This window comes from Phyllostomus discolor, chromosome 8 (assembly GCF_004126475.2).
Source record: "Phyllostomus discolor isolate MPI-MPIP mPhyDis1 chromosome 8, mPhyDis1.pri.v3, whole genome shotgun sequence".
Lineage (NCBI taxonomy): Eukaryota > Metazoa > Chordata > Mammalia > Chiroptera > Phyllostomidae > Phyllostomus > Phyllostomus discolor.
In genome coordinates this window covers 49,023,290-49,032,522 of record NC_040910.2, presented here as the reverse complement: position 1 = coordinate 49,032,522, position 9,233 = coordinate 49,023,290, and the positions used below count along the sequence as shown (strand labels likewise).

Here is a 9,233-nt window from a genome sequence, read left to right as displayed (position 1 = left end):
ATGGGATCACTCTGGTGGTTTCAAGCTCTAGAGCTACCCTTCACCCAGGCCAGACTGAGGCTTGACTCCAACTGAGCCCACTTCCTTGCCTGATCTTTCCCTAACTTGCCTTGCTCCCTTGCTCCCTCATACATTTCTCCCAAACTCATATGACCCTGAATCTCATCTCAGGCTTTGCTTCTAGAGAACCAATTCAAGCCAAGGTAAAGCCAGCTCTCTGAGGGCAGGAACTGTGTCGGTCTTGTTTGCTGTTGTGTGCCCAAGGCCTGGCACAACAGGGAGCACACAGTGCTCAACAGATATTTTACAGGACAACTCAGGAGCCTTTGTCACTGCTTGGAGAGAACAAGAAACAGTCCTACTACCCATGTTTATAGGTTGAAGGGATGACTAAAAGGATCATCACATGTTGTCAAAATCTTCTGTTTCTCCCATGACTCCTCCCAGAAATGGTTATCATGACCAAGACTGACACTGTTATGCGATGGATGGGAGGTAAACAGAAGTCTTATCCAGGCTGCTGGATATGCAAACCGGTGCAGCCACTTGGAGAGGCAGTTTAGCAGTTTCTTCAAAAGTTAAACATGGCCTGGGCTGCTTCTCACTTTTGCTGAGGCCCGTGGTCTGGCAGGATTGGCAAGTGTCACGGTCTTATACTGCCAGGAAGCTCTGAAGCCACCAACGAGATCACAAGTGGCATGATAAGCAGTACAGGAAAGCCCCGAAGGCCAACCCTTTTGGAGGCGCTTCCCATGCAACGGGAATAGTGCTGGAAAAAGTAGGCGTTGAAGCCAAGCAGCCGAATTCTGCCGTGAGGAAGTGTGTCAGTGACCAGCTAGTCAACAATGGCAAAAAAAATCCCAATCTTTGTACCCAGTGATGGTTGCTTGAATTTTATTGAGGAAAATGATGAAGTTCTGGTTGCTGGATTTGGTCGCAAAGGTCATGCTGTTGGTGACATTCCTGGAGTTCCCTTTAAGGTTGTCAAAGTAGCAATGTCTCTCTTTTGGCCTTTTGGAAAGGCAAGAAGGGAAAACCAAGATCATAAGTCCTGATGGTAAAAACACAACAGTAATAAATTTTCATATGTCTAAAAAAAAGTTAAATATGGACCCACCGTAGAAGCCAGCCTTTTCCCTTTTTGTTATTTATCAGAGAGAAAGCAGACCGTGTGTACAAATGCTCACAGCAGCTGTATTTGCAATTGTCCCAAACTAGAAAAAAACAGAATGTCCATCATCAGGAGAACGGATGAACACACAACAACATATTTCTCATTGATAAAAAGGGGTGAACTACTGACACTTGAAACAACACAGATGTATCTCCAAGGCATCATGATGAGTGAAAGAAGCCGGACCCAAAAAGCTACATACGATAAAATTCCATTTATAAGCTATTCTATTGCTCGCTTCAACAGCACATACACTATAAGTTGTTTTAAAAGTGAAAACTAGTAAGTGTAAACAGACAGAAAACAGGTCAGAGGTTGTTTGGGGAGGGGCAGAAAGGAGGGATGACAAAGGCAGGAGGGAACCCATTTGGGGTGATAGCTGTGTTCACCATCTTGATAAAGGTGATGGTTCCACAGGTGTGAATGTGTGTCAAACCCATTGAATTGTACATATTAAACTGCAGTCTATGTGCAGTTTTTGGTATGTCAATCATAACTCAATTACACTTTTAAAAAGTAATGTCCATGATGGTTAGTATTATATGAAAAATGTGTGTAAGAAAGATACAGGGTGGGGCAAAAGTAGATTTACGGTTGTTCATATGGAAAAATAATATAATAATTAATAAGTAAGTACAAGAATAAACTCTGTTTTTGGTACTCACAACTGTAAACCTACTTTTTTGCCACTCTGAATAATAAAAGAATTAAAAGCTGTAGCTCACAGATCCTTACACACCCATGTGCACAGCAGCACTAGTGACAGTAGCCAGAAGGTGGAAACAACCCAAATGTCCATCAACTGACGAATGAGTAAAAAAATGGCCCAGCCACACAATGGAATATTATTCAGCCATGAAAAGGAGTGAGGCAGTGACACAGGCTCCAACATGTATGAACCTTGAAAACACCATGCTGAGTGAAAGAAGCCAGACACTAAAAACCACAGAGTGTATTATTCCATTTATACAAAATATCCAGAACAGGCAAATCCATAGCAACAGAAGGTGGATCAGATGTTGCCAGGGGTTGGGTGGGAGGAGACGCTTAATGGATGCTGGGTTTCTGTTTGGGACAATGAGAAGTTTTGGAGGTAGATAATGGTGATAATTACACAACATTTTGTGAATGTACTTAATGCCACTACATTTCACTGTCAAAATGGCAAATTTTGTTATATTTTTACCAAAATAAAAGTTTAAAAACGAAAATTCAAAGAAAAAGAAAACTATAACACATGGCTGTGTTCTAACCATGTAGGATAGGCCATTGCTGAGTTTGGGTTAACTAGAGTAGGTCTGGATTCACATCCTCACCCTGCTAACGGTTCGCTGTGTGACCTCTCTCAAATGTCTTGGCCTCTCTGTGCCTCACCTGTGAAAAGGGATTCTAATGGTCTCAACAACCCAAAGTGTGTTGTGTGTTATGTGAAGAGCTTAGGGCAGCACCTGGCCACCAGCCCTCACATGTCAGTTGTTTGCGAATTATCAGTCTTTTTTGCTTTGTCTACATTTTAATAATTCATTATAGAAATTAAAAAAAAATACCTAAACTAAAACTTTTCAAACCACACAAAGTCCCCTCGGGCCTCCACTTCAGGTGTGTGTTTCCCTCAGCCCAGGTAGACCTCAACCAATCCTAGGCCCATCCAACTTGGTGACTGAAGCCAGCTTGAATTCACACCGGCCCAGCCTCTCCTCGAGCTCCATGCCAGCCTCCAAGTCCAGGAAAGTGGAATTCTTCTCATGTAGCAAGAGAGATCGCTTGAGGGTGAGCAGCCCATGGCTACCACAGGGACATTCTAGGACTTTAGGAAAAGGACATTTAGGATGCTGCAGCTGCTTCCCCCCATCCAGCCACCAGCCTCTTTGAAACTCTCTGTAAGGCTCCCAGCTCCCACAGATGTGGCCCTGGGAACCACACCCTTGTTGAGAGGTGGCTGGCCCTGCCAGACTGTGGACTGGACCCTGTCTGGGGCCCTCCCAGGAATAGTGGGCACTTGTGGGTTTCTGTGGGCCCCCCTTCTGCAGCCCCATTCTTGCTTCAAAGGAGCCCCTTGTGGGGCATGGATGTGTGGCCAAGGCCCCAGCAGTGCTGGTGGGAAAAGAAAAATACAGTAGGCATGTGTGTATGTTTTATTGCCTCCACTGCTCTCTGAACAGTCTCTTTGAAGGTGATGATGGGTTCACAGCAGGCCTTGGGTGGGTGGGGGGGCAGCAGGCGGCCACCTTGATTCTAATTCAATCACAGGTTGCTTTTCAGGAGGATGTGCTGAGGTGTCTGGAGAGGTGGGTTTTGGCCTGGTCTCAGAGCTCTGGCTCCCACAGAGACTCAAAGCTGCCATTGAGGGTGGTGGGGCCATCCAGGGTTTCCTGGAGGAAGACAGCCCCCTGAGGACCCCCTTCATTCCTGCACCAGGCTGCATGCTGGCATACATTTTGAGTGGAATTTCACTGTGGCTGTTTTAGAAGGTGTTGGGGTAGGAAACTAACTAGCACCTTCCAGTGGGTCCAACCCCATGTCACTGTGTCCAACTGCAGATAGCAGTGCAGCCTCTTCCAGCAGCAAGGTGGACAACAGACAAAGTCATCAGGACTCAGTAACTGGTGCAGTGTGTTAGAAGGTGATAAGGTGTGGCTCAGTGGGTTGGACATGGTCCCGCAAACCAAAAGGTTGCAGGTTCGATTCCTGGTCAGGGTACATGCCTGGGCTGCGAGCCAGGTTCCCAGTTGGAGGCATGCGAGAGGCAACCGATAGCTGTTTCTCCTGTACATCAATGTTTCTCTCCCTCTCTTTCTCTCTAAAAATAAATAAATAAAATCTTTTTTAAAAAAGAAAAAGATGATAAAGGATCAAATAGAAAATGGGCCACATCACACCCACTAGAATGGCTGTAATCCAAAATGGAAAATAATAAGTGTTGTCAAGGATGTGGGGAAATCGAAACCCTCAGGCACTGCCAGTGGGAATGTTAAACGGTACAGCCACTGTGGAAAAAATCTAGCAGTTCCTCAAAAAGTTAAATATAGAGTGACCATGTGACCCAGAAATTCCACTTCTGAGTATATATCCCAAATAATTGAAAGCAGGAATTCAAAGAGATACTGTACAGGCTTGTTCACAGCAGCATTATTCATGATCACCAAAAGATGGAGACTACCCAAATGCCCATCAGCAGATGCATAGATAAACAGAAAGCGGTTAGGTTCTAGTTTCTTATTTTGAGGAACCTCCACGCCGTTTTCTGGAGCGACTGGCCCATTTTACATTCCCATCGACAGCATCCACGGGCCCTGACAGCTCCATACCCTCATCCGCATGGGTTGTTTTCTGAGGAGTTTTTTGATAGGAACCAGCTTGGGTGTGAGGTTATCTCTCGTTGTGGTTTTGACTTGCATTTTCCTGATGACTAGTTGGGTGGAGCAGCAAAAAAATTTTAGCATAAGCATATCTGAAGTAATATTTGGAATATACTTATCCTAAAAATATTTGTTGTTTATCTGAATTCAAATTCAGCTGGGCATCCCGTATTTTTTTATTTGTTTTTTTCATTGTGGTAAAATATACATAACAAAATTACCATTTGAACCATTTTTAAGTGTACAGATTTATTGGCATCTAGTATGTTCACAGTGTGGTGCTACCACCACCTCTATCTGGTTCCAGAACTTTTCTATCATCCCCCCAAACAGAAAGGGCATCTGTATTTTATCTGGTGATCCTAGCCCTGTGGAAAACAGTGAGTGCATGTCCATCTCATGGGTGTGTGAATTGTTTCTGATCCTTCTTTCTGATCAAAATAGAAAAGGATTCAGTAGCCAAACCATTGGCAATGTGCAACATACCTGAGGCTTCAGAAATACGCTGTGGCCTGGCCTCCCTGTCTACCCAGTAGCTGGATGGGGTGTCCACTCCATGAGGCCTGTGGCAGTCCATGACCATTCCCCAGGGCCCATCTGGTGCCTGCATGGCCCATCAGAGGATTAAACAGAGAAGTCAGGGACCCCTCCCTGCACACTCAGGGCCTTTGATGGTGGCCTGATCTTCATGGATGGGACATTGTTTCCATTTTACTGCTTGGGCAGGGGGTGGGGGCAGCTCCGGAGAATTCCTATTGCCCATTCCACTCTTATATTCCCCAGGATAGTGACTCTGAGGTGGAAGTTTGTCCCACTTGTAAGCATATTCATTCTCGTCACCTCTAATCACACAGTTGGGGATGGACGAGCTGCTCCACCGTGAGCTGGACTTCACCCAGGACTCAGTTCACTACCTGACTCCCCACCTCTGTACCCTCAGGCTGCAGGCCGCTATGGCAATCGCTCTGCGGGTATCCATGTCAGCTCATCCCGAGTCTGTTAGTCCTTGAACTATCTGGGCACCCCCTTCTGAGGTGGACAGTCACTCAAACAGAAGACCACAGGTCACTGTGGGGAGGGACAGAGTAGGGGGTCGTCACAGTACAAACTCACCACTGAGTCCTCCCTCCTGGCAGCTGACCAGCTCTTCAGTGGGGTTCAGGCCTGTTAACCAGCAAAGGCTCTTTACGCCCACCCTCAGCATCCCGCTCTTCTGCTCTTGCTCTTTTGGATTGTGGGTGTTAATTAAGTGGCCATCCATCCATCTCACCTTGGCCTATAACGACTTGAAAAACACACTGACAAGGTGTCTAACAGCTCCAAGTCACATCTCCAGGATGACCCCAGCCCCTCTTAAAGCGCCTACCTGAGGACACTCAGGGCTGCCCAAAGAACTGTCTGTTTGTTGCAGCTACACCTGAAGGTGGGCCCCCACTCCCCACCTCTGCGGGAGAGGAGCAACTGAACTTCCCTAAGTGCCTCTTAGCAAGGCCAGAGGGGGTCCATGTGGACCCGCCCCTCTTCCTGCTTTCTGTAACTTTTCACCTCCCTGACTCTCCAGAGCCCCCACTCAATCCCCTCTGTTCCCTCATTCTCTCCTTAAAGTCAAGTTCAATCCACACTGTACCCTTTTCCTATTGTTGCAGTATGTTACCAATTTAAATCTAACCTGACCACTTTAGCATCCAGCATTGTTTCTCTCTGACGAGATGGAGTTTCTTCTACCGTAGGAAAACCTCAGTTTTATTCTTTTAATGCTTCTTTTTTTTTTAAAGCAAATTTTTTAAAATTAATTAATTTATTTTTAGAGAGGAAAGGGAGGGAGAAAGAGAGAGAGAGAAACATCAATGTGCGGTTGCTGGGGGCCGTGGCCTGCAACCCAGGCATGTGCCCTGACTGGGAATCGAACCTGCGAAACTTTGGTTCGCAGCCCGCGCTCAATCCACTGAGCTATTTTAATGCTTCTTTAAATAAAGATTTTATTTATTTATTTTTAGAGAGGGGAAGGAAGGGAGAGAGGAAGAGAAACATCAGTGAGCAGGTGCCTCTCTAGCACCCCCTACTGGGGACCTGGCCTGCAACCCAGGCATGTGCCCTGACTGGGACTCGAAAGGTCAACCCTTTGGTTTGCAGTCCGGTGCGCAATCCACTGATGCACACTAGCCACAGCTCAGTTGTGGTTTTTTGGTAAAGATTTTTATTTATTTATTTTTAGAGAGGGGAAGGGAGGGAGAAAGAGAGGGAGAGAAACATCGATGTGTGAGAGAAACATCAATGTGTGGTTGCCTCTCACGTGCCCCCTACTGGGGACCTGGCCCGCAACCCAGGCATGTGCCCTGACTGGGAATGGAACCGGTGACCCTTTGTTCTCATGCTGGCACTCAATTCACTGAGCCACACCAGCCAAGGCCACAGCTCAGTTTTATTCTTAAGACCTTTCAGCTTATTGGTGAGGTCCACCCTGATTACTTAGGATTACCTGGTTGTGCATGTTACCATGGCAACACCTAAAACTCACCATCATGCTGTCTTAGGCTAATTGAAGGCTCTGATCCTTGGCCCACCCAGCCTCTAGTATTTAGGACATCAGGACATGGACGAGCCCAGCTCTGAGACAGCCTGCAAAGGAGGCCACTACCCATCTTCTTCCTGCTGCTGGCACCACTCTCTGAATACCTTGGGAGGTGGTATGTCCTGTGGGCCCTCCCATGGAGCATGACCCTAGCGGGTGTTTCCACATCCACTCCAGCGCATCCACTGCCCTCTGTTTCTGCCAGGACAGCTTGCCGGGGCATTTTCACTCTGTTCAGCCTGGGCTGGTGCTTTCTCCAGGCTTCTAACCAGAGGCACTAGCATTCCTTGGGGGCCTGGCCCAGATGTTAAATCCCAGGTTCAAGAAAGTAACCCCAACCCCAGTGTGTTCTGGCTCACCTGGCCCATGGATAAAACACCTTCAAAAAGAATTGAAAGCAGAGACTCAAACAGATGATCGAACACACATGTTCACAGCAGCATCACTCACAATAGCTAAAACATGGAAGCAGCGTGGAAAGTGTCCATCGACAGATGAAATAGCATAGTCATAGAATAGAATATTATTCAGCCACAAAGAGGAAGGGAATTCTGGCGCACACTACAGCATGGATGAACCTTGAGACCGTTATCCTAAGTGAATTGAGCCAGATACAAAAGGACAAATGCTGTGTGATTCCGCTTATGTGAGTCACCTAAAATCATCAAATTTGTGGAGACAGAATCATGGTTGTCAGGAGCTGGGGGAGGGGGATGGGGGTTAGCGTTCAATGGGGACAGAGTTTCAGTTTTGCAAGATGAGAGAATTCTATAGACAGATGGTGGAGGCTGCACAACAACGCGAAGGTGCTTAGAATGCCACTGAGCTGGACCCTTAGAAATGTTTAGGATGGTAAGTTTTATGTTATTTTACCACAATTTTTTAAAAAGAGAGGGGATCAAGAGAAACTTAAGGGACATGACTACCAAATGGGGACTTCAATTGGAACCTGATTCTAACACCGATGGTAAAGAATCAACTTTTGAGATGGCTGAGGAAATTGCAATATAAATAACATATCATTACATATGAAATCCCCGTGGTTTTGGAGCTGTGTAAGTAGCAAAGAAATGGAGAAATGACTTTGGGCCTTGGGTTGCTTTAAAATGTCTCAGCAAATAAAATAAACAAATTTAAAATAGAGTAACCTTGAAAACATGTTCAGTGAAGGTAGCTAGTAGCTAGACACAAAAGGCTACATATGTGATTCTCTATTTATTTTCATTTTTATTGATTGATTTTAGAGAGATAAAGAGAGAGAGAGAGAGAAACATCAATTTGTTGTTCTGTTTATTTATGCATTCTTTTGATTTTTGCATGTGCTTTGACCAGGGATAGAACTTGCAACTTTGGCATGTTGGGCCGACGCTCTAGCCAACTGAGCACCCGGCCAGGGCTGTCAGATCCCCCCTTTTTAAAAAGATTTTATTTATTTATTTTTAGAGAGAGGGAAAGGGAGGGAGAAAGAGAGCGAGAGAAACATCAATTGATTTCCTCTCCCACCCGCCCCAACCAGGACAGGGATGGAGCCCACCACCCAGGTATGTGCCCTAACCCAGAAACAAACCAGCGACCTTTTGGTTTGCAGGACAACGCCCAACCAACCGAGCCACACCGGTCAAGGCTGTATGATTCTTTTTATATGAAATGTCTGGAACAGGCAAATCCACAGGGACAAAAAGCAGATCAGTGGTTGTCAGGGGCTGGGGGCGGGGGGATGGGGAGTGACCACTGATGGGGACAGGGTCTCCTTGTGGGGTTATGGAAATGTTCTTGAACTAGATAGAGGTGCTGGTTGTACAACACGGTGAATGCGCTAAATGCCACCAAATTGTTCACTTCAAAATGGTGAATTTCACCACTTTGGAACTGCTCTGCTTGTCCCGGCACTATCTTGGGCAAGCTGCCACCCTTCCTGGCTTCCACTTTCAGCCCTGTGACATGAGGGTAATGCAGAGCCCCCACCCACCCAATCCTGATCCCCACCTGAGGACAGGACTGGTCCCACTTATTCCTGCTGTGTCCCTAGCACCTGACACACAGACCAGCTCATGGTGGGAGTGCAGCAGGTGTTTGTTGAGTGAATAAACAATGGAAAATGCCGACGCTCTAACCAACTGAGCACCCG

The 9,233-nt window shown here is 46.3% G+C and overlaps 1 pseudogene; it reads left to right on the top strand.

Annotated features, from left to right (window-relative positions):
- The first annotated feature begins 484 nt into the window (after positions 1–484).
- LOC114503740 lies at positions 485–1,092 on the top strand (annotated as a pseudogene).
- The last annotated feature ends 8,141 nt before the right edge of the window (positions 1,093–9,233 follow it).